The sequence below is a fragment of the Macaca nemestrina genome, chromosome 7, assembly GCF_043159975.1.
Source record: "Macaca nemestrina isolate mMacNem1 chromosome 7, mMacNem.hap1, whole genome shotgun sequence".
Taxonomy (NCBI): Eukaryota; Metazoa; Chordata; class Mammalia; order Primates; family Cercopithecidae; genus Macaca; species Macaca nemestrina.
The window spans coordinates 78,745,145-78,772,148 of NC_092131.1; the positions used below are offsets into that span (position 1 = coordinate 78,745,145).

Consider the following 27,004-nt stretch of genomic DNA (forward strand, 5'->3'; position numbering starts at 1 on the left):
GCCTCTTGTCAGGTGCAAAGTGTGAATTGTATTTTGCCCTCCAGGACTTTACCCAAAATTGCACCTTTGCTTAATTTTTTCCCATTCCCTGTCCTGCTTCTTCATTCCTTTACTAGTCTCCTTGGGAAGAACTTCTCTAATGAATCACTGGAACACAAATTCTCATCTCGGGTCTATTTCTGGGGATGTCTACTTAAAACATATTGTGAGTAAGACCATCCAAGTGGAGTATTTAAAATGGAAAGGAAACATGTCAAAAAAAATCAACCCCCAAAAAACCCACAGGGGTATCACTGGTCAAGGATGGGATGTGAGAATCATGATCTTGGATTGTGTGATTATAGGTAGGGCCATCTTAGGTGTTGAAAAACGTGCTCTCAGACCGAGTGGTTTTTTCATCCCTTGCTCTATTTCTGGCAGGATGAATTCTTGCTGCTGGTAAACGTGAAGAAATGCAGGATTATCTGATAAGGGTCACAATGACACTGTTAGGAAGGATGCTGATAAATATATCTTGGCCACAATAAAGAATTAATCCTAGACTGGGACCAGTTGGATTTTGTGGATTGCTTAATACATGAGAAGGCATTGTAATTTCACCTCTGTTTTCCACCAGTGTTATGTGGTGACATCTTTCTATGGACATAAATATATAGATCTACATCATTATTTTTAATTACTGCATTGCATAATATAGCATATATGAATTATGGTTGAATAAATAACTTGTCTTTCATAGATATCTTGTTTTTCCTCATGTTTTTCTTATTATAAAGGATGCTGTGAAGAACAACCTAACACACGCATCTCTTTTTGTAAAGTTGATTAGCTTCTTCTCAGGGAATATTTTTAGAAGTGGGATTTGTTTGCTAAATGATAGATGTGTTACACATTTGGACACAGGCAGTTCTATAAGTTTTTTAATTAACATGACACATATATTTGTGCATACAAGTTATAACTTTATTTTCTCATAATTCAACAGTACCTCTATTGTAAACCCCCATTTCCAATTTACAACAGAAAATCTTATGTAATAGTCAGTTTTAGGTTAAATCACTCCAATAAAGTAACCTTAAACTTAGTTAATGTGATTTAAAAATGCCACCATGTGGAGGTTTAAATTTTCTGTTCTGGGCCTGTCTTATTATATCTTCTCTGGGACCAGTTCTTAGTTCCAGGGTGCTTATGCAACTGTCACCAGGGTCTGATCTGGCTCTGAGTTGGTTCTGCACTGGCATTTTCCCCAGATGTGATTTATTGAGACTATCCTTTGGCACTAATGGAATACAGTGTTTCTTCAATGATGACATGTCTGAAGTTTGAATGGAACGCTGCTTAGGTGTTTGGCCCAGCTGATTTTTCTGCGATGCAGTCTTGTTGTTCTCAGGTTTCTGGTTGGAACAGTAACCAACTCTGTGTGCCATCATCCCAGTCCTAGGATTCCTCAACTGTCTGCTGGCTCTGTCTCTCAGCAAATCTTCCCATCGCACTGGACACATGGAAACTTTGGATCTCTACACAACAATCAAGGGGAACAAGCAACTGTAGGGAAAGTACAAAGTCTAACAATTTCTTCTTCATGGACCTTTTTGCTCAATCTTTCTGAGGAAAGAGGTAATGCCACTAGGTAATTCTGAAGAGATTGAGGAGAGTAGTCAAGCTTTGAAGAAGCCGCTGAAGAGAAGAAGCTAACTATGGGAAGAAGGGTCAGGCAGTGTTGATAAGCTCCAGACTATACATTTCTAGTAGGCAAACAAGGGCAAATATGTGACATTTTCTCCATCACTGCCCAATGATAATAGCAAAGGGTTGAAGACTGGGAGAACAACCAAGGGAGGTGGGACGGGGAGGTTGAGGATGTCTAAAAATAGTGGGGATAAAACAATGAATGAGCTGGACAGATCCACAGCAGGCTGTGGTCAGATTAGGGGATAATGGGTTTTCATAGTTTAAAGGTAGAAAGTTTTCAGGAGATGAAAAACCTTGTGGAGGAGGTTTGAAGTAAAGAAGTGAAAACTGATAAATTTAAAAAGTCGAATCACCGTAAGGCTGGGGATTTGCTTGGAAATTGAAGCTGGTTAGGATGAAGGTTGAACTTGGTGTGAAGAGCAAGACACATTTCCAGGTTCTAAAGACATGGAGGGAAACCACTGGGAGTTAAATAGAATGAAATTAAGACAATGTGCATGACAACAGCAAGGAGGGTTAACATATATCAGAGGACAAAAGCCTGCAAGGAAAACAGATTTGAGAGGAGTTAAGAAGGTAATGGGCTGAAAGGGAAAACCAGGACAATGGAATACTAATCAATCTCTCCATCTCTCTTCCCCAACTGCAGAGCTAGAAGATGTAGATAAGGAAGAGAAGAGCTATTCTTAGGAGAGAGCCAGATTTCAGGTAAGGAGATAGAGGTAGTTCATTTGGCAAATGACTCAGAGAGCAGGAAGAGCGAAGCATGAAGAAAGCGAAAGCACAGAAGAGAAGAAAAAGCTAGTGAAGCTTGCATTTTGAATGACAGGCAAAGCAGAGGGGATTGGGAGAGAAATTTAGTGGACTGTTCTGAAGAGAGCCTTCTGAAGAGAACTTTGGTACATAACCACTTGCTGTCCCTGGCTGAGGTCGTCGGAGTTTGTAGCTCTATTCATTCTCTCTGTGTCCTAGTCGGCAGGCAGTGACTGAGCTTGAGGTTCCAAAAAGAATATTGATTAAAATACATTTTAAGGTTTACACCAGGAGTTGTGTGCTGCTAAGTGTGAATATGCTTAATGTTTTGAATAGAAGTAAAATTCACTTGTGGGTCAAAGTTGAAATTTGCATGTGAACCTAGCCAAAATTGATTTGAGTTTTTGGGTTGTGTGATATAATCAGCAAAAATATTATTAAAGCCTTTAAAGTCATTTTTCCCAAAGCAGATGCTAATGGCAGCAAAAGAAGCAGTCTATTTCATCTAGAATTTGAGGATTATAAGCGAGGGTGAGGCGAACAGAAGCCCCGAAAAACATCACAGCTAAATTTGATGAATTCTATTGGTATCTTGTCATCCTCAATTCTTATTTTTTTAGTTAGCATAACAAAACTGAACCCTCAATATCAAATTAGGAGAAGAATTTTTAAAAACTGTAGAGAAAGAGGAGAGAAAGAGAAATGACAGCAGGCCCATTATTTTCTTGCTATCATCCCACTTCTCCAAGAGAGTGGCAGTAGCTATCAGGCAAGTGTAGGTGCTTTTTCATGTTACCGTTCGGTCATCCCAGGGCACAGCTAAAGATATCAGACTGGAGTTGGATCCTGGCTTTGCATTTCTTTTCTGTCTTTAATCAGTCATTTCCTGTTTGGTGTTAGTTAACAGTTCCTTTGGTGGATTTTTTTTTCCTCTGAGTCATCTTACTTGATAATGTCAGCCATGGACTCACTGGCACATGTTGTATTGTCAATCTGTGATTCTCACTTTGGGCCATTTCTGTTGCTTGTGTCTCTTCTACTTTCAATTTCCCTTTGGTTGCCATCCCCTATTTTAGGAGGACTCAATCCACGTGCAGAGAAATATTATAGGTTAATCTCAGCAGGATGTGTGAGAAAGAGACCTTGGAAACAGGATGAAACTTGGAGTGTCATAATTCTATTTGCAGAGACTTGATCCTTGCTTACATGGACTGATCACAGTTGCTGAAAAAAAATAACTCTGTGATATTTTCATGGATTCAGCCATATGGCACCGCCCTACCTGAACCATCATTCTGTTTTCCCTTACAGACACTGAGGAATGCAATATGGACATCCCGTCTGACTACACAGTATACAAACTCTTTACCTAATGTTGCAGATGGGTTTCATATATCCGAGGGGCTGTTTATTAATGTGGATATTTTTTCTCTCGCTTATTTACATATTGCTCACAAGCCTGCCTACAACATGGAAATGATTTGCATGCATCTCGTTTCTTAGGAGTAAAAGCACACTCCTACACAATAGGGCACATCATTTCACAGAGAGGCAAGTCATTTTGGGGTCTCCATTTTCATGTTTTGTGGGGGCAGTGCCATAAAAGAACTCTACACAAAGCGATCTCTACCATTTACTTGGAATGTGAGCAAATATAAAGAAGTGCTTAAATGCTTGGAGACAGTAAGGTATGGTAGAGAAGGTGGTAGAAGGAGTGAAGGTATTAGAATAAGGCACGCTGAAGAAATATTCCCGATTTTGTTATTTACCACCTGTGCAGTCTTGGAAAATATTTAACCTGAATCAACCTAATTCCTCATCTATGAAATAGGAAAAATAGCATATAATGTAAAGTTGTTGTATGAATTGGACACAATGCATGTGTTATTAAAAATGAAATTGTTAAAATTATTTAGGAATTATTATTATTATTGTTTTCCCAGGACAGGTATGTTGGTGCTTTCAGGAAGTAAAGATGATTTTATTTGATTATTTGTCTTTACTCCACAACAGTTTTTGAGGTGTATATTCCTATTACCTACGAAAGTGCCTGGAACATGATCTGCCATGTTCATGGATTATCAATGTATGTTAGTTTACTTAATTGTAAAATAGATCCGTCCAAATGAAAAACATATCCCTAAAGAGACATTCATATTTAGAGAGATGGAATCAAAATTTTTATAGATGATTACTGGAAAACTTGTTGGCAGAAAAAGATGGAAAATATAAAAAGAAATGTTGATTTTTTTCTTTTTTTACTGTTTACTTGCCTCAAACTCTTTGGTTTAGAAGTGGAAACTTGAAACTTGGTGAATAACAACAACAACAACAACAATAACAACAACAACAACAGAATAGGAACATCATACAAGGCATTTCTTCATTTGTATATACTGTCTTCCACCAACAGAATGTTAACCTACCTGAAAACCGGGATTTTGTCTGTTTCCCTGTCTGGTAAAAGCCTGCCCACTGCCTTGAAGAGTGTCTTGAACATAGTAATTGCTCAATACGTATTGAATAGATTTTCATTTCTTCATATCTAATATCTAGAGAGTTCATAATAACACGTCCTTTCTACTCTTCATACCTAGGATTAGGAAGTCTATTTGTCTTTAAATTCAGGATTTTTAAAATTTCAGTATTTATTTTCATTTTTAACAGAAATATTTATTCTTTGGCCATTAATTTTTATTTCTATCACTTGGCAAAATGTTTATCCAAATAATTTACCCGACATGCCTAAATTTGTTTCAATCAAAACACTTATATTTGGCTACCCATAACAATCAAATTATTATTTTTTATTGTGTTTGTATCTCAGTCATGATATTTCAGTTATTTCTATATGGAGAAGACCGTGGCTAGCACAGCAAGTTTTGTGGAAAACATGGATATTAATTATTCTCTCAGAAATTAATTTTTTTATCAGATAAAACTTCCAGATGGATGGCAGATCATAGAATCACATTTTTTTCCTGCTATCTTATGGCACACTGAAACACTTGATTTGCAAGCTGGAACATGATGATCTGACCATGTAATTGTCAACAGCATAACTGGTTATACACCTTATGCCTGGATCCTTTAATTTTCACATTTATTCTGACACATTTAGAAAGCCTATGGTCTGAATTATTCAATTCATGTTCACTGAGAAGTTAGTGAAGTTCTCACCTGTAGTCCCAGCACTTTGGGAGGCTGAGGCAGGTGGATCACAAAGTCAGGAGACCGAGACCATCCTGGCTAACACGGTGAAACCCCTTCTCTACTAAAAATACAAAAAATCAGCCAGGCGTGGTGGCATGTGCCTGTGGTACCAGCTATGTGAGAGGCTGAGGCAGGACAATCGCTTGAGCCTGGGAGGTGGAGGTTGCAGTGAGCTGAGAGCGCTCCACGACAGAGCGCTCTCAGCCTGGACGACAGAGTTAGACTCTGTCTCAAAAAAAAAAAAAAAAAAAAAAAAAAAAAAAAAAAAAAAGGTAGTAAGTTCTAAAGTATAAAAACTCTAATAGGAGCTTAATGAAAACCAATAAACAAAATCATAGATTATTCCCCAAGACAATTATTATCTTTTTCTGGAACTAGAGTAAGGTTTGACGTAAGTTGAATTTCTTGCTCTTCTTAAGTTCTTTTTACAGTAAAATTTCCAGTAAGCATAGCTGGCCATAACATGAGAAGTCAAACACATTAGGAGGGACTGAATGATGCAGCAGAAATGTGGATTCTAGGTCCCTCTTGCCCATTTTTTGGTTGTGTGACCCTGGGCAAGCTGTTTAAAATTTTGTGACCACTGATTCCTCACAGAAAAAAAGCAAGGTTTTCAATAAGATAACTTTGACATCCTTTGTGTTTCTAAAATTTTTATAATCCACAAACCAGGTAGGCTAACTCCAAATTATTGAAAAATCAATAGTTATATGAAATGAAGATGGTCTTTTTTTTTTACATCACAATGAGCTCTGTGAAATAAAAGCAAAGACTCCTTAGTTTTGTTTACATTTATATGACAAAATACCATCTCAGCGACAGCCTTGTCCTAGACGTTGTCATGAATGAGCAATAAATTTTAAAATGTTTGAGGGGTTCAAAAGATCACTCAGAATTCATCTCTCACAATTTGAGGAAAAACAAACTCTGACAAAAATAGGTTCCAAAGTCTCAGTTAGTGTGCTCTGGAAAATATAAAATATTAAAAAGATAGCAATAGCAAATATACCAGTAATTTATAGATTGTGATAGAACTCAGGCATGTGTGTGGCGTATCTCTCTATATTAACATGTTGACAACAGAGCAATAATGATGTTTAATTCAAACAGTCTTTTTATGGCAGGCAGTATGTGAGAAATATTTTTGATGTATTCATCATGTTTTTGTGTTCCGGGATCATCTTGCAAAAGCAGACTTGAATCTTTCCTAAATGCATGGTCCTTCGATTTGAACTGATAGAATATTATGACTTCCTTTGTCTTCTGTTTTGTGATTTTGCCAGTAGTTGAAACAAGGAGAACAATAGAGTGTACATGAATAGAATTGAGCATTACAGAAGGTGTAAAGATACTGAAAGCTGACAAAAGAGGAACACTAATGAACCAAAAAAAAAATTGGCTTAATTTTTTTGAGTTAGGAATTTCTGCATCTATATCTCTGTCTTTTGTTTTCCTTTAAAAAGAACAAATAGTTTATTTAAAGGGAATTAATTCCTTCACTAATAGCCATATATGATTTATTTAAATTCACATCGAGTTTCTTTAATAAATACCTAAAAGAAAAAGATAAAATGTTGCTAGTCTTTGTGGGGAAAGGGTTCCACAAGAAAAACAATGAAAAATTGTTTATTGATTTCTTAGGCAAAATTATTTATTGATTTCTGTATACATGCTTTCTATACATAATGTGATTCTTTCTCTAGTCTTTGCCATTATCAACCTTTAGCAGAAAATCAATTCCGGCATCAAAATGATCTTTCATAACATACAAGCAGTTTACTCTAGGAATCCAGGTGCAGTGGTCCATGGGAACCTGAATTTTGTCTTAGATGCTCTCCCTACATTTCTTCATCTTTCTGAGAGAACCATGTCGCCTCCTACTCTCTGTTAACTGGGAACTTACTGTATCTTTCCCTGGAGCTCTATGCTGCCAGTTTCTTCAACGAAGTACTCCTTTCTCCAGAAGTAACACTTCAGACTCTTCTCCACAGTCAATCTATTAGTTTGGATATATTAATGCATATTGAAGTATGATTAGCTTTAGCTCTGGTGTAATTTGCATCTTTAATATTAGTTTTTAATCGAAAGGGATTTCTAATTGTTGGATTTGCTTCATTCCCACCTTCAACCCCTGTTAATTCGCCACCTTAAACTTCTCATCCTGCTAATAAAAGACTTCATTCAGTTATTGTGAATTCCAATATTTGTTGAAAAATAGTTTATTTCTTCACAAAAATATATTTTTCAGGGAGAACTCTTTTTTTTTTTTTTTTTTTTTTTTTGGAGACATAGTCTTGCTTTGTCACCCAAGCAGGCTGGAGAGCGCAGCGGCACGATCTTGGCTCATTGCAAGCTCCGCCTCCCAGGTTCACGCCACTCTCCTGCCTCAGCCTCTCGAGTAGCTGGGACTACAGGCACCCACCACTATGCCCGGCTAATTTTTTGTATTTTTTGTCAGAGACGGGGTTTCACTGTATTAGCCAGGATGGTCTCGCTCTCCTGAACTCGTGATCCACCCGCCTCGGCCTCCCAGAGTGCTGGGATTACAGGTGTGAGCCACTGCGCCTGGCCAGGGAGAACATTTTTATGTCTTTCCCCCTGGGTTTACATTGCCCCCAGTTTTTACTTTGATGTTTCTATCTGTCTGTTGTTACACTACATCCCACAGCTAATGGGTCCTAGGTGAAAGCACTTTAGTTATTTGTTCCCAGGCACCATGATTCAACTGCTAAACAGAACAATCCTTCCTCATCCTCTTTCTTTTGGGATCTCTGTAGGCATTTCCAAAGGAGGTGAGAAGACTCAGCATTTCATCCCCAGTTTCTGCCTATGCATCTGTATTAGTTCACTCTCATGCTGCTAAGAAAATGTGGCACATATACACCATGGAATACTATGCAGCCATAAAAAAGGAAGAGTTCATGTCCTTTGCTGAGACATGGATGAAGCTGGAAACCATCATTCTCAGCAAACTAAGACAAGAATAGAAAACCAAACACTGCATGTTCTCACTCGTAAGTGGGAATTGAACAATGAGAACACATGGACACAGGGAAGGGAACATCGCACACTGGGGCCTGTCAAGGGATGGGGGTCAGGGGGAGGGACAGCATTAGGAGAAATACCTAATGTAGATGATGGGTTGATGGGTGCAGCAAACCACCATGGCACATATATACCTATGTAACAAACCTGCATGTTCTGCACAGGTATCCCAGAACTTAAAGTATTAAAAAAAAAAAAAAAAAAAAGAAAGAAAGAAATACCTGAGACTGGGTAATTTCTAAAGGACAGAAGTTTAATGGACTCACAGTTCCACATGGTTGGGGAGGCCTTGCAATCATGGTGGAAGGCAAAGGAAGAGCAAAGGAACATCTTACATGGTGGTAGGCAAGAGAGCTTGTGTAAGGGAACTCCCCTTTGTAAAACCATCAGATCTCATGAGACTTACTCACTTTCATGAGAATATCACAGGAAAGACCCTCCCCTATGATTCCATCATCTCCCACTGGATCCCTCCTCCAAAACGTGGGGATTATTACAATTCAAGGTGAGATGTGGGTAGGGACACAGAGCCAAACCATATTATTGCCTCTCTCTTCTCCAGCTGTGCCTTATTTCTTAGCTTGCCTCCCATCTCTCTCACTTTGACATGGTAATGATGGACCTCTCCTGATTTACTGTTTTCCAAAGTGTCTCAGAGGCCACTTAGGGCAGCTTCCAGCTGCCCCTACATATCTGATCTTTGGTAGTAAAGTCTCAGTCACTTTCTATCCAGCAGGGGAACATCTTCCTTTCTAGGTCCAGATTTTGGTGAGGCTAGTGGTCCCACGTTAGTGAGAATAGGTCCAGAATAACACTGAGCTTTCAGTTTTACTGCACCAATGCTCTGTACCTGAAACTCCATCCCATAGATGTGGTGCTGAATTTGCCTGGCAACACCAGTGTTGAGCCTTACTCATGACACTTTTTCTCTTAGAGCACTCATTGTTTCTGTCTGTCGTCTGGCCTCTGTTTTCACCCCTGTTAGTCTATAAGACATATTAGTATATGTTTGGAATCCTGTTGAAAATTGGTCAAGTTCTTCCCCACAATGTTCAGGCAATGGCTTACAAATCAGAGGATGTGGCTGTTGACCTCTGCTTAAGTTACTGTAAGCGGATAAGAAGGCTTTGTCTTACCAGTGTCAGCTCCGACCCAAATAAATCATGTTACACCACATTTCTTCATTTGGTCAGACTAATTTATTTATTCAGAGTACAGAAGGGAGAAAGATCTTTTTCTTCACTGTTAGTCTAAATATTATATTAGCTGAGTCGCCTGCTTTGTTACTGGCTTGGGGAAAGTGAATGGTAGGGCATGTGGGAGTTAGCGTGACTCCATGTTTTTATTATAAAACATCAGTTGTACATTGTAGAGCAAAAGATAAGAAAGGGGTAAATGGAATCCTCCTCCATAGCCAGGATCTGATGAGAAAAAAAAAGGGGGAAACATAGTAAATATCAAATAGGTATGACTTTAGAAACAGGAAAAGAAGTTTTGCAAGCAGAATAGAATTTTGTGGCATTCAAAGATGGAAAAGAGAAAATTTAGAAAGCTGCCCTGAGTATGAGTTTGGGAAACAAAATGAAACCAGAGAAGGTTTTCGTAAATCATACCCCCAAAGAGCTTCATTTCCATCAGCAAGTATGAAATTGACAGCAGCTTAAGAAAGCAGGGCCCAGAGAAATAAAATCTGGCTGGCTAGAAATAGAAGTCTCCAGTGGTAACCCAGAATATTAAGAGTAAATAGAGGAAAGAGGCTTTAAAATCGGAACTAACTATTCCTTAAACCTACCTATTTTAAATTCTTTTCTTATTTTAAAATCTTTATACCCCAAATTTTCTGGACATTCACAGGGAAGCTGGTGTTTACTGACTTGCCACATTTGGCCACTGGGCTGCAATGGACACCATGAGAGAAAGGAAATATAAGTTACAGAAATAATTTAGTATCAAGAAGTGGGCTTTGAGAAAGGGAAAGGTGTCACTAGTCCTCAGACACTGAGATGGGAAACACTGAGATGTTTGGGTAAAACAAGAGGTTCCAGGGCAAAATGCATATATACAAAATCTCCTGCATACATTACAATAATGCTCTTATTAATCTATAAAATCTCTGTGAATTAATAATTTGTCTCCCTACAATTTTCTTGTGATATTAAAGTACTCATTTTTATATAACCTTCAGTGAATTTTTACCCTATAATTAAATGTTGGTAAATGTGATCAGAAGGTAATCATGACCGCCACAACCAAGAACAGGAAATTTTAAGATTTTAATTTCTTTAACGAGAGATTACCCAACCCACAGAATGTATTTCTTCAAAAATGATTTCTTTTGCTAAAAATTTAGTGAGGTTATTATATGCATATATGTGTTGCCAGAGAACGGTTATTAATAATTAGAGATCCTTAGGTCAGGATCAATACAAGTTTCAAGTAATATTGTTTCATAAAAGGCCTTAATCAGTGAGTTATTTTCCTGCAAGTGGTTCTGGAGAGTCTGAAAAACAAAGTATTGAGTGTTCATGAATGTGCCTCTGATTATAGTCCCTGTGTAATTGTATCAGTGTTTCAAGCCAAGAATCACAATGGCGGGGATTATGTCATAAAATTGGTACAGGTCGGCCCGGTGTGGTGGCTCACACCTGTAATCCCAGCACTTTGGGAGGCCAAGGCGAGGGGATCCCCTGAGGTCAGGAGTTTGAGACCAGCCTGGCCAACATAGCAACACCCCATCTGTACTAAAAACACAAAAATTAGCTAGGTGTGGTGGTGGGCACCTGTAATCCCAGCTACTGAAGGGATTACAGAAGGCTGTGTCAGGAAAATCACTTGAACTTGGGAGACAGAGGTCACAGTGAGCAGAGATCATGCCACAGCACCCCAGCCTGGGCAACAAAGCAAGACTCTGCCTCAAAGACAAAACAAAACAAAAAATTGGTCCAGGTGTCTTCATTCTCCAGGAAGGTTACATCTTGGTGTTTCTATAATATGAAAGCCTCCATATCACACTGATGTGGAAATCAAAGCTCTAACCTGGTTGTCTTCTTTTTTTTTTTTTAATTATACTTTAAGTTCTAGGGTACGTGTGCACAATGTGCAGGTTTGTTACATATGTATACATGTGCCATGTTGGTGTGCTGCTCCCATTAACTCGTCATTTACATTAGGTATATCTCCTAAAGCTATCCCTCCTCCCCCCCAACCCACAATAGGACCCGGTGTGTGATGATCCCCTTCCTGTGTCCAAGTGATCTCATTGTTCAATTCCCACCGATGAGTGAAAACATGCGGTATTTGGTTTTCTGTTCTTGGGATAATTTGCTGAGAATGATGGCTTCCAGTTGCATCCATGTCCCTGCAAAGGACACGAACTCATCCTTTTTTTATGGCTGCATAGTATTCCATGGTGTATATGTGCCACATTTTCTTAATCCAGTCTGTCACTGATGGACATTTGGGTTGATTCCAAGTCTTTGCTATTGTGAATAGTGCTGCAGTAAACATATGTGTGCATAACCTGGTTGTCTTCTATCTCAGAGTAGGCATAAATAGTACTGCCCTTACTGTGCTAGACTTGTCTGTAAATTGAATAGATTCAACTGGATCTTTAAGGTCATTTCCACTTCCAAATTCTGTGACTTTTGGCCTGAATCTTTGCACTGACTTTATCGTTATTTGGAGTTGGGATGTGATGGTTGACTTGATGTGTCAATTGGCTGGGTTAAGGGATACCCTGATAACTGATAAATGAATATTTCTGGGTATGTTTGTGAGGCAGTTTCTGGAAGAGACTGGCATCTGAATCAGTGGATTGAGTAGAAAAGATCTGCTCTCACGTAATGTAGGCAAACAGCATCTGACTGGTTGAGAGCCTAGATAGAACAGAAAGACAGAGGAAAGGCAAACCCTCTCACTCTCTCTTTTCTGAAGTTAGGGCACTCTTCTTCTTCTGACTTTGGATGTCAGAATTCCAGTTTCTTCTACCTTTAGATTCCAGCACTTGCACCTTTGGACTCCGGAATCCCTAGGATTTTCGGCCAATAGTGTAAGTCTTTAGCCTTGGACTGAGAGTTGCAGTATTGGCTTCTCTGGTTCACAGGCCTTCAGACATGAACTGAGCTATGCCACCAGCTTCCTGGGTTCTCCAGCTTGTAGACAGCATATTATGGGACTTCTGAGTGTTCATAATCATGAGCCAATTCCTCTAGTATATAAAAGGGGATTTCTCTATACACATATATCCTCCTGGTTCTGAATTCTCCTATTTTTTTTCTGGAGAATCTTAATACATGGAGACCTTTAAAATATTGAACTTTTCGATCCAATACTTATTGAATTTTCTATCATTTTATTAAAGTTCTATAGTGTAATACCTATTTAGTATTAATTTTTTAATTTGATATTTTAGTGTTTTATTGTTTGCTGAGGACGGGAAAGCCAACATGGTCCCACATTGCCAACCTCTCTCAGAATTTTCAAGAGATTTTTCTGCTGACAGTCTAAAGTTTTCTAAGTTGACACCATGGCATACCTCACGGATTTGACATCTAGAATGGATCATTTTTGAGCACTCCATCCTCTATGTGACAAAATTGTTTCCAGCAATAATCATGAAAGGAAGCGAGTAATAATAATCCCCAGAAAAGAAATGCAGATAGATTAGTAATTCTCTTTATTTAAATTTCATATGTATATAATGCCACTTAAAAATTAATATTAAAAATAGGCCAAGTGCAGTGGCTTATGCCTGTAATCCCAGCACTTTGGGAGGCCGAGGCGGGCGGATCACAAGATCAGGAGATCAAGACCATCCTGGCTAACACAGTGAAATCCTGTTTCTACTAAAAATTCAAAAAATTAGCTGGGCATGGTGGCACACGCCTATAGTCCCAGCTACTAGGGAGGCTGAGGCAGGAGAATTGCTTGAACCCAGGAGGCAGAGGTTGCAGTGAGCCGAGATCGTGCCGTTGCACTCCAGAGCCTGGGCGACACAGCGAGACTCTGTCTCAAAAAATATACACATGTAAGAATAATAATACAAGTATTACAGTACATAAAAGGAAAAATGTTATAGATTAGCACTTTTAATTACACTATTGTGTCTTTTGAAAAGGGGAATTTATATTTATAATGTTCTCTTTCAGTAATAATAACTTCATAATTTTTATTTCCAAATTTTAACTTCTATACATTTTTCAAGGACTTTGGAAAAATTAATCTTTACTAGTCAGATTAATTAATCCATCTTTACTCCCAGTAGAAAGAACATTTTTCTTACTTTTAATTAAAATTTTTTCACATGAAGCTACAGATGTATAAATATGAAAACTCTTAAATATAAGGATAAAATTGTCAGTGATTTACAAAAATTCTATTTCTTGAAAAATTCCAGAAATTATAATACTGCCCATTTCTTTTTTGTAGAAGAAATTCTGTGAATTTCATTATTGATAGTGTTTTAGAATTGCTTACACATGGGAATAATAAAAACAGACCGAGTTTTAGTTGGCCCTGCTCCTGTTTTAAAAATGTCTACAGATAACATACCTTTGTGCATCTGAAGTCCACCACTCTTATCACTTTTCACTTGATTTTTTTCTATAACTTTTCAATATCTATACATTTTGTTTATTCTTCTAGTCTGGCCAGGCTAGAATACTATTACATTGTAACAGTGATAATGAGCATTTCTGACTGGATCCTGACTGATACGAAATAGTCTCTAATTTTTCTATTATATATCTTTTTGACAGCTGTTTTATAAACAACCCATTGTTTACAGGAAGATTCCTTATATTTCTAACTTACTCATTTTTTAAAAATCGGAATTGCCTGTGGAATTTTACGACATAAATTTCTGTATATAGTGTATATCATTTGACTTTTATCCTTCTACTTATAAATTTCACATTAATAAGTTTTTTTAAGTTTGAAGCATCATTTAACTTTTGGAGTAAAAACTACTTTTTAATGATGTACCATTATTTTGTATAATGCTTTTAGATATGTGCTGGCATTTTGTTTAAAAACATTTATAAATAGTATAGGTCTAGAGGTTGCTTTGTGTGTGTTACTCTTAGTTTTGATATCAGGATCACAAAATATCATAGGATGAGTTTGGAAAGTTGTTTTTCATACTCTTTAGGAATTTACATAAATAGTCATAGTCTATTCCTTGCAGGCTTAGTTATTTGTTCCCCTTTTTAAAAAACAGTATTTATGTATTTTGGTATCTTACTTATATTAGTCTCAGAATTATTTATGATAGTATAATAGTGAGCCTATCTGGATTTTAAAACATAGATCTGTTACCCCCTTCAATGTTTCTCTTGGAGACATTGTTTCAATTATTTTAAAGTTATCAGTTCCCTCCATTAGCACTGTTTTATTTGCAGTGGGGTTTAGCTCTTTTCTGTATTAAGTTTACTTTCTCTGTTGCTGGTGGTTTTCCTCAAATGCCTGCCAATTCTTGGTTATCTCTTTTCATGGGTAAATGAGGTTCTAGGTTGAACAGTATTCGTATCTGAGACAGAGTTTCAAGATATCTCCAGACAGAAAAAATGTTGCTAATGGAATTTGAAAGCCTCCTCATCACTTCACACTTTCCACTCTCCAACCCTGAGAACAAACGGGCCCTTAGACAGTTAGAGGGAGGATTTCAGTGGATAAAAAACAACTATGGCTTCCTGGTGCAAAAGTATTCATTCTTAAGGATGAGAGTAAGTAGTGGGGATCCATCTCATCTCTGTGATGCTGAAGACCTACACCATTACGAAAATCTAAGTTGAATTCATCTTTCTTTTTCTCAGTGATACAGAGAAAACAGGATTTCTAGATGTCCTTATACATAAACATGGAGAAGAATTTTCCATTTAGGTTGACATATCCAAACCTAGGCACCTGCCCTTGGAAAAGGAGTTATTTACAAATTCTCTGTTGTTCCAGATAGAACTGCAACCTATTTGCTACAAATCTTCGCTTAATGTCTGTGTCATGGGATATATAGGGGAAATATATTAAAAATAAAAAAATTAAAAAATAATTAAATCAGGGATTTCCTTTGAATTGCCTGGAGAGGAAGACTCATCATGTGGAGACATATTACAGTCAGTCCTCTGAGTCCCAATCTGTGCCTTTAAAAACATGAGTAGTTCCCTAGGGAATGTGAGATTCATCTTTTTTAAGGTGAATGTCAGCACTAGATGAGACCTCTGTAGAGGCTGCGGAATTTACCTAGAGTTGTTGTGAAGCCACTGTTTAACATTTCAGATGGCTGTGAACCTGACTTTTACCAGAACATCCACAAAGACATCTGTGCAACTACATTGGCCAGTTTTTACATTTTTGTGGATGCTAAGGTACCAATATTGATTATTTCACCAATGCCATCCTGTGTCATTAGTGTCTTAGACATCTTTCATTCAAGCAGGTATTTTAGATTTTTGTCCTAAAACTTGGACAATCTGGCACATATCTCTCAAATACTGGCCTAAAACCCTTGGATCTCTCTTGAGTTATTCACTGACTTCTAAAAGATGATGAGTTCTTTTCTAGTAAGTTCCTAGGTCTTTTCTGCAACTAAACCATTGGCAGATCTATAGAGTTTCCAGATACGAAGTTTTCTTAGTTGTAGAGTGCAGGCAGTTTAGTTTGCCTAGCTTGGAACCAGACAAAAGGATGGCTAAATAGTAGTGAATAAATAACGTTCTGTTTTTAAAATACGGGGCTGGAGTAATGAATACTGATGTTCATGATACTTGTCTTTTATAACTAATATAAAAATAACATATTCATTCATACATACATATATAATATTTCAAAAATAAAAACAAAATAGGCGAAATGAACCAAATTTATATATCATTCTAGGACCTCTTCTTACCCCTTAGAATTAATTTTTGAAATTACATGTGTTCAGACTATGACTCTGCAGATAAGTTTATGTAAGTGATGGTTAGTTTATATGGTAGACCTTGAGAAGTCTATTAAATTTCACCTATTCTTTAGGTTTCCCACTCTGTTTTATATGAGAGTTCAGAATTATTCTACCTTAAACTCACCTCTCACATGGGCATTGCCACCAAGAGAGGGAACTGAGGCTGAAGTTGACCCTTTCTCTTTAACAAATGGTTAATGTATATCAAAACTACTTTTGTTAACTATCGTTTTGAAAGAGGCCCATTTAGGAAAAGTCTGAGCCTAGAGGGGCATAGGAGGAGCAACATAAGCCTGTAGGTTTCAGGGGAGAGAGGCACAGCAGACAAAAGTATCTAGTCCTAGTTGGCTGGGAGGGAGGCAGGAGTAAGAGTGAATGGGAAGGAATCCTGTGAATTCTATTTCTAAAAAGTTTCTTGGCCAGGCACAGTGGCTTACACCTGTAATCTCATCACTTTGGGAGGCCGAGGCGGGGGGATCACCTGAGGTCAGGAGTCTGAGACCAGCCTGGCCAACATGGTGAAATAACCCCGTTTCTACTAAAACTACAAAATTAGCCAGGCGTAGGGGTGCACGCCTGTAATCCTAGCTACTCGGGAGGCTGAGGCAGGAGAATAGCTTGAACCCTGGAGGCGGACTTTGCAGTGTGCCGAGATTGAGCCACTGTACTCCAGCCTGGATGACAAGAGCGAGACTCCATCTCAAACAAACAAACAAACAAATAATAAATGAATGAATGAATGAATGAATAAATAAATAAATAAATAAATAAAGTTTTCTTACATCCCTGTCAATGCATCATTGCTTTGGTTACTCTTTCATCATCTCTCTGTCTAGATTATCACTATTATTTCCTTATTATTCCCCCTGACTAAAGTCTCCACTCCACTCTCGTCCATCCTCCGTGTTATCTTTCTTAATCACATGTTGGAGCAGCCATGTTTCTTCTTAAAAACCTTCAATGGCTACCCATTATTACAGAATACTACAGAATAAAGTTCAAAGTTATTGGAGTGACCTCATTCTGTCTTTTTAATTTAATTTAATTTTATTTTATTTTTAGTATGTGCTCGTGTTTGGGAGCTTATTCTCTGGAATCACTGGCTTCAGATCTTGACTCTACCACTTGACATGGGGTGAGACACCACGTCCTTCTCTCTCAGTTTCCTCTTCTAAAATAATGACAATAATCCTATTTTTCATGGGTTAGTAATAAAGATTAGTTTAAATAATACTTGTAAAGTACTTAGAAGAAGTGGTACATGCTAAGGACTCATAAGTGTTAGCAATTATTATTAATTATTATTAATAACATGTTTTGCCAATCTCCTAGGCACTGTCTATTCTACCAGTGCCATGATTTTGCTTATTCTATTCTGGGAGTTGAAAATTTAAGTATTTTGTAGGTGTCTGGTAAAGCACAAAAAGGAATCATGTGAATTGAGAGCATATGTCCTTTTCCCACAAAGGCATGCAAATTAAGTTTTTTTTAATTTTTTTTTTTTTTACTGCTGTGCTGACAAAGGAATCATCTCTGTGGTTCATCCTTTACATTTGTGGCAAATTTTGACCCATCACCTAAGGTCAACAGTAAATAGTGTCTCTTCCATTGACTTCTTTGACTTCTTCCCTCCTCTGTACTCACAGAATATTCATTCTCCCATTCTATTGCTTATTATCCATTCTACCATAATGCCTATCTTCATTATTGTATTGAATATGTTCATTTTCCCATTGTCATGCTTATTGTATTATCACTTAGTTATTTACATAATTGTCTGTCCATTTGGAGTTTTTTGGTCCTGGAAAGCAAGCAAAATCATTTTTCCATTTGTGTATTTTCAATATCTAGCCAGTAATTATTACATTTTTTGAATAAATAGTTATAGACAGTATCTAGGAGATTTGCAACATAGAAAACTAATAATAAGTAGGGATAAGAAGGTTAAAAAATAAAACTGATGGGACCATGAAGGTAGACTTAAACTACTTTACATGTTTGTATTGGCTTTGGTTAGAATCTCTCTCATGAATTGTTACCCTTTACTGTTTGGAGGCAAATATCATCAAGGACACATCCTCTTTTAAGCCTCTGCCAATTCAACAAGGCAAGAAATTGATAGAGTAATCAGCTCTTACTTCCTAATGGAGATTGGCTGGTTCTTACATAAAAATTATTGAGTTATCCGTCATTGACAGAAAACACTCAGTAAAGGATTATTTTTGAGATGTGTTAAAGGTGGCGATTTTCTTCTGTTTCATCAAGATAGTTTTTCTAAAACAAAATTGCTGAAACTGAAATGACGATAATTTACCAAGTTGAAGTGCTTCTTTTTTTATATACAACAAACGCACAAGCAGACAAACAGGTAAACAGCTCCCTCCTCCCCACAAACACAGAAAATAAACAAAAAACAAAACCAGACAAACCAAAGCCAAAACTATCAATGGGAAGGGTCATAGCAAGTGTCCTGGATTTGTGGCTACCTCTGTTGGACTGTCCAGACCCCATTTTTAGTTCAGGAGTTCTTGGAAGCAGTGCTCAACTTCCACTGTCCAATCCCCTCAAGACTCAATAGCAGCTTACAGGGGGTTCTCACTTCTTTGTGAGGTAGTGTGCTCTTAGCAACTGGATCTGAGTACCATTTCCCAAAGTAATTTTCTTCCCTTTTGACCAAAGCATGCTTTCTTCAGGTTAATTAAATCACGTGTATTGATTTTCTATCTTTTGAACCTATTTAAACATTTTATCTCTCATTTTAGTGAATTTTCCAATTTTTTATTTTTATTGGGGGAGGTTCTCAACAAATAAAATATTATTTAAGACCATAAATAATTGTGCATTAACAGATGAGTGGATAAAGAAAATGTGTTTTATTTACACAATGAAATATTAGCTTGGTGCAAAAGTAATTGAGGTTTTTGCCATTGAGAGTAATGGCAAAAACTGCAATTACTTTTGCACCAAACTAATACTTTTCAGTCACAAAAAAGGATGAAATCTTGTCATTTGCAGCTACATGGGTGAGCGTGGAGGACATTATGTTCAATGAAATAAGTCAGTCATATATAGACAAATAGTGCACGATCTCACCTACATGTAGTATCTAAAAAGTTGACTTCCTAGAAGTAGGAAACAGAATAGTGGTTACTAGTAGCTGGGAGGGGTAGTGGGGAGAGTGGGATGAGTGAGTGGTCAATGGATACTAAGTTACAGTTAGATAGGAGAAATAAGTTCTAGTGTTCCATTGCACAGTAGATTGACTATAGTTGATAGTAATATGTTGCATGTTTCAAAATAGCTAGGAGAGAGGATTGTAGATATTCTCCCTACAAATAAACGATAATTGTCTGTGATAGATATGCTAATTACCCTAATTTGATTGTTACACATTGCATGTATATATCAAAACATCACACTGTACTCCATAAATGTGTACAATTATTATGTATCAATTAAAATAAATTTAAAAATTTAAAAAGCATTAATAAAGACAAGTATTGTAAAGGCCTTTCTTCTTTTCCTTCTTAAACAATTTTTAGCAATGTATTTACACATATTGATATGATGTCACTTAAAAATATCTTAGAATTCACGTGTCATCAAATTCAACATGAAAAAATAGTGCCAACAACTTTTTGCTGATTCTCCCTGGCCCAAATTCTTAAGAACTCCAAATCTGATGATATGAATATAGCTTTGACGAAATAAATCAATTAATAACATGATGCACTAGATTAAGAAAAGAAAGGAAGAGATGTTTTAAATCCCTCTTCTTTTTGGTGTTTCTAATAAAGCTCATTTTATTTTTTCATCTGCCTGAGACATCCAGTTCTTCCTAGAAACTTTGCTGTCATTGTAGTACCTGCAGAGTGATACCACTAACAGACCTGGCTGTTTGTTTCTGAGTAAGAACAGCTGTGCAACAGACTGTCTGAACAGTCCCCATTTCAGGATGCAGCACAGATCTCTGACACTGAGGCAGCACCACACCAGCTGGCTCTGCGCTCGGTGCATTGCTATTCCTGGATGATTTACCTGTTCTCAGTCCTGTCACCTTACTGTTTCTGCCATCTAATTAAGAACCCATGTTATTGAATTCACTCTGCTGCAAATTAGCAATCCTATCTGTGTTCTTTCTGAGCCTAAACTGACCATTTTTACTTTTATGATACATGATTTATTTTTAAATTCATACAAGATGCTTGATTATTTATTTGTGGTATATTTTAGCTCTCTTGTGAAGTCTCGATCAGAGTAATCCTCTTCTAATGTATTCATATAGCGTGAAGATCTAAATTTCCTAATCAAAATCATGTCAGCAAAAGTAGAGCTGCTCTTATGATAACATTTTAGTCTAGAAAATGATTTTCCTTTAAAAGGGATTCAATGGACATGATGACATAAAAAGAAGTGGCAAAATTACACACAATCAGTTCACATAATCAAAACAGCAATGTTTTGTATTCAGCAAGGATTTCTTTTTACTATAATAAATGGAACAAAATAGTCCTTTTGGAATTCTGCAACCGTGTTATGGCTACAAATGAAATACTACTAGCTTCCTATAGGATTAAGAACAAGCATTTTAAAAACTTTAGGGGAAAGGATCCCATTGAGATATAGTACCTAAATATACATTTGGATAACATTTCATCACTGACACTGGTGCTCTACCTTCACTTCAACTTCATTAGGAACTCACTATTAAACCAAGATTAGTTTACTTTTAAAACAGGGCAATTCATGCAAGCAGTTCAAATGGTTGCATTTTGATCCTAGTTTTCTGGAAAAGAACTATTATGTTATTCTAGTATGTGCTGTGGCAGTGTACACGATCTATGGAGCATTTCTGGATTCATCAGGAAAAGCTGGTACTGTCTTGAGGAATGCTTTAGTAGCCTTTGTGCATATTCTATCAGTATGGTATTCTGAAAGTGTATGTTATAAGATGCATTTAGTTTCTCAGAAAGATTAAGTTTCTGTGCAAACAAATATCATGTATTGTACATCTTTATAATCCTTGAATCTAGAGTCTGGAAGCCTGACATATGGTAGGTGTTCCAAAAATGATTGTTGACTAACTTCATGGAAGCTGAAGGGACATTAACTAGAACTTATATGAATTAAGATACTAAGTTAATTGGCTTCATATACTATAAAATTATAGTCACATCTAAATCCCCCAAAAAGTAGTCAAGTCATTTACATGAATAGATGTCCATATTTATAATCCTGCTTTTTAAAATTCAAGGATCTGTGAAAATTGATCATATGAGTTGGAGACTCAAGTCTTATCATACTCAAATAAAAAGGAGTTGAGAAGCCAGCGGGGGAAAGCATTCACGGCCCTTAACATTGCTCCAAGAGTGTAATTTTCTGCAAGCCTGGTTGCTAGAACTGCATGCTGTAACCTGAAACAGTTTTACCTAATGGCTTCTGAAACAACCTGCTACAACTTTAAGAGTGGTTTTACCCAACATGGTCACTCACCAAACAGAACTCTCCTTTTTATAAAACTTCCAAGCTCCTGTTTGTTCTTTGGACATACCGAAGACCACCTGGTCTGTGTGTATGCCCTGAATTATGATTCATCTATCCCAAGTAAAATGTTAAATTTAGAGATTTCTCTCTACATATTTTATTTGACATTGATAGATCTCTTGATTTGTAATCACAGATTTATATATGAATTTGATTTGGTCGGACAACCACTTCCTACTGAATGATCGAATTATCCTTTGGTCTTTTAACAGTTTTGATTTTAAAGAATTTATTTACATAGTTCATTTCTTCATTTTTTACCATGAGCTACAACAAACTGTGTGTGAATTCTGGAACCATTACTTTACGTACTGCAGTAGCTATATTTGAGAAGTAGAGATGGAATGACAGAGGAGCTGGAGAATTGGGAAAGTATTGAACGTATCTCTCAGTGGTCAGGCTGCCTTTATTGTGCAAGGAGTTACTTCAATCCAGGACAGATACATACTGCCACAGCTGGCTACAAAAGCTTTCTCTATGAGTCTGGAAATCATCAAGAAATTTTAAAAGAGATAGAAGAAAACACCATTGGAAAAGGACTTTTTTCTCCAGGGGACAGTCGGCCTCACTTTCCTTCTCTCAGAAATGATTTCTTTCTTTCTCAAATCACAACGGTGTGAAGAAAAGAAGACTTTCTGCTTTGTAAAGGCAAACTATATAGACACATAAAGATTCATTGGTTGGAACAGGGTAGCCTGCTAATGGGAAGTTTTCAGAGACTACTTTGTGAATTGACTACAATTAGCATCATAACTGGCTGAAATTAAACCGGTAAGTTTATAGCATCTGGGGATCTAGGCAAGGTGGTCAACAAGACAAAAACATAAGTGAACAATAAAGTTATTGTTGACCAGGAAGATCATTGGTTTTGTAGTCATTTGGAGACCTCAATGGAGAGTCTAAAATGCTAAGGAAACGGCTTAAAATATGGCCGAACAGAAAAGAAACATTAAGAACATTGAGAATCTACGCTAACAACAGCATATAAAAGAGAAAGCAGAATGTCAGGAAATGCACACGGTGAAGAGGATAAAGAAAAACACACTAGTAAGAAAGTGCTCATATTGTAATGAAAGATCTCTGTGAGTGCATAGAGGGAATCTGAGGTCCTTTACTGCTAACAGGAAATGTCAGCGTAGGGCGCAAGAACTGGACCACATGATTTGGGAATGAAAAGAAAGAAGGTAGGACAGGCACAGTGGCTCATACCTGTAATCTCAATGCTTTGGGAGACCGAGGTAGGTGGATCACCTGAGGTCAGGAGTTTGAGACCAGCCTGGCCAACATGGTGAAACTCTCATCTCTACTGAAAATACAAATATTAGCTGGGTGTGGTGGTGCATACCAGCTACTCCGGAGGCTGATGCAGGAAAATTGCTCGAACTTGGGAGGTGGAGGTGGCCGTGAGCTGAGATTGTGTCACTGCACTCTAGCCTGGGCAACTGAGACTCAGAAAGAAAGAAGGAAGGAAGGAAGGAAGGAAGGAAGGAAGGAAAGAAAGAAATGTAAAGAAAGAGAAAGAAAGAGAGAGAGAGAAAGAAAGAGAGAAAGAAAGAAAGGAAGACAAAAAGAGAGGGAGAGAGGGAGGAAGGAAGGAAGGAAGGAAGGAAGGAAGGAAGAAAGGAAGGAAGGAAGGAAGGGTGTGCCAGCTCATTAGTCTAGGGGTATGATTCTTGCCTTGGGTGTAAAAATAAAGGGGGACAAAAAATGAGGACAAAGACTATGATCTTGCATATAATTTTCTTACAAAGCTGTGTAATTCTCTGGAGGGACAACATGTGTTTTTTTTCTTTTTTTTTTGGTTTATTATAGTAGAAACTTGTGGTTTGTCTTTATGCTTTTTTAAAAATATTTTTGAGTTCAAAAGAGCTTCTAATTCAATTTTTTGTGACTCTCATTTAATGTAAAAATTATATTTAATTATATTTTCTATCTCTTTGCTTAAATATTCTCAATTATTATAGATTAAGGTAGACAATTTGAAAATAAAAGTAAAAACATGTGTCTAAGTTAATTATATACATAATATCATATTATATACATTAATACATTACTTATATACATATAACAATTTCTTTAAGCACAAATGTAATTCATTACACATTTATATTTTATATAAAATTTATAATTAGGTATAAATATAAATATGTACATGTATTTACTTAACTGTTAATTTAGACATTTTATAACTAATTATAAAGAGTTATAAAATATATTTATGTACTAAAAGTTTTATTTAGTTTCTGAAATGATCAGATTTTTTTCTCCTCTAAATCCTAAAGAACTCCTTCAAATGTTATAAACCATGCACAACTGAACTTATGGGGAATGCAACCAACATTTGGCATCATTTTGGAATTTATCCAAAATAAAGGCCAAATTATTACACTTTACGTTATCTATCAGGTAAAAGCATGCACAATGCTAGGTGAGCCTCTCTGGAACTAGAAGCATCATAGTCCACACATTTGAGTGTTATTTTAACCTACATATTGATGTCATAAAATGCTGCTATTTGGGGCTCAGTAATAGGCTCTGCATCAGTTCTAAATTTTGGAGGCTTGCCACTTTGTCTATATGTTCTGGTAAATCCCATGGTATTAGATATATCAGTGGCGGAAGCACGGCATATAGGTTTTATATGCCCCAAAGGACAAATCGCAACACAGATGGCAAGGGTTTTAAAGTAAGGGCATCCCTTTTGCGGTGAACAATTATACACCTTGTGAAAAACAGCTACTCATTTGCTTCTGGTCCTTAGCAGAGAAGATGCCCTAGCTGGTTGGTGAATTGAGCCAGCTAGGACTGGCCATCTGAGAAGGCCTGACCTGTCAGCATTGTCTATTCCAGAGGACATTGCCTTGCGCTTGACTCTTTCACCACTAGTCTGATACAGAGACAAATCTTGAAAAAATAATTTTGAATATGCTAAATTGAACCATATGAAAATTGTGGGGATTTTTGCAGATAAAAATAATATCACTAATTTCATATACTTCAAACTAGCAGGGAAAGATTAACTGACATTTATTCAGTGCCTAGCATATGCCTAAGATATGATGCCTTCCTCTTTCCCTCCTTCCTTCCCTATTCCCCACTTCCTCCCTCCCTCCATGTCTCCCTCTCCCTTTCTTTCTTCCTTCCTTCTTCACAATGTATTTTTCATCTGTTGTATGGTTTGAAACTTTTATTCCTTTTGAGCTACTAAACACATTTATATTTTTGCAGCATATACTGTCTTGTGTTTTGCAATTATGATTCATAGTTATGATTTTAAAATTGCATGAAAATCATAACCATCTCAGTTTTAAATGGCCAGCTTACACATTGATACAAAACCTTCTTTTAAGAAGTCCCCCAAATATATGAGGCACACATCAATAAATATACTATTAGAAACCTGAAGGCAATAAAAGCAAATGCTAAGGAATTAGTAAATAAAGTTTCCCCGGGTTAAGTATAATTCTAGCCAACAGCACACATTAATGGTTTAGTTGAAAGCCTGCCTGACTTTTGGTTCATTCTTTCTTTTTATTGTTAAGGTGTCCTAAAGACAAAATAACAACTTTCATACCTAGAATTTCCACCAACTAAAATTTTGCACTGCTAAAAATGCACAGAATTGCGGGGGAACTGCCCTTGTCATCTGTTAAGTTATACAAGCACGTATGCTGCTGAGAGTTAAGAAACATCTCTCTTCAAAAATGAAGGACAAGCTCCAGTACAGGGAAAACTAAACCGTACTATTTTTTTTTTTCCTTCACAAATGGTACAATAAGATTAGCCCAATGATTTTTTATTTAACATAGTCGAACACATTACTAATATTAAGAGGCTATCTTATTCTACTGTATTTGCTATAATAATTGCAGAAATAACTGCAACTAATAAAATATTCTAAAATATCCATTAAGGCATTTATCATAGATGTAGCCTTTTCATTTCTTATTTTTAAAATAAGACCTTAACAGGAAGAATTATATAAGTATGAAGAAAAGAACATTAAAAAAAAGCTAGTCCAAGTTCTTTTATTTTTCAGATGAGAAAACTGTGGTCCAGAGAAGGGGACTTGATGATGCCAGTGATGGAACCGGGATGAGAACTCGCATCTGCTGATTCCCTTGTGCTTTATTTCATCACACACATGAAACAAGAAGAGAAACGTTTAGCATTCAGTAGTGAGGACCACTTTGAGATTAGTTTGTCAATTGCCATATAAGTATGCTTTTGCTCGGTATATCTGTGCAAAGCAATAGGTACTCCATGTACTAAAAGTACATGATAATTATGACTTGAGGATAATACAAAGACTGACTGGTTTGTGATTAAACATTTCACATAGTAGGAGGTGCTTGGATATTATTATCTTTAAAACAAATATAAAATTGATTTCAAACTAAAGCATGAGTATTTTAACAAATATATTGATTATCAGAGAGGAAGGAGGAAGGATTTTAGAACAATGAACTTGGAAAATATGATTATTTTTGACATGTTTTCACATTCCTACAACTACAAGTCACTTGATAAAAATGACCTAAAAAGTTTTTCTTTTTTTTTTTTTCTGTGCCATCTTCTCAGCTTCCAACCATGTCATTTTAACTAACAGAATTGCAGCCTATTTGTACTTTTTTCCTTCTGCATCAGTTTCGATTCCTTTTTATATACTTGCTTTTATCTAGGTGTCACATTCTCTCTAAATGATAGATTGTAATCTTAGCCATAGGAAAAAAAAGGAAACTTAGAAAATGGATGGATTTGATTTTAAGAGATGTAGGCTAGGCACGTGGCAGCTACAGAGAAATGAGCCTCTAGTGA

General features: G+C 36.7%; 1 long non-coding RNA gene across 1 annotated transcript in view; it reads right to left on the reverse strand.

Annotated features, from left to right (window-relative positions):
* Positions 1–10,026: 10,026 nt before the first annotated feature.
* Positions 10,027–27,004, reverse strand: part of LOC112425953 (uncharacterized) — a 43,283-nt gene continuing 26,305 nt past the window's right edge. The window contains exon 2 of the long non-coding RNA XR_003017180.2: positions 10,027–10,124. This is a non-coding gene — a long non-coding RNA (uncharacterized lncRNA). The remainder of the gene's footprint in view (positions 10,125–27,004) is intronic.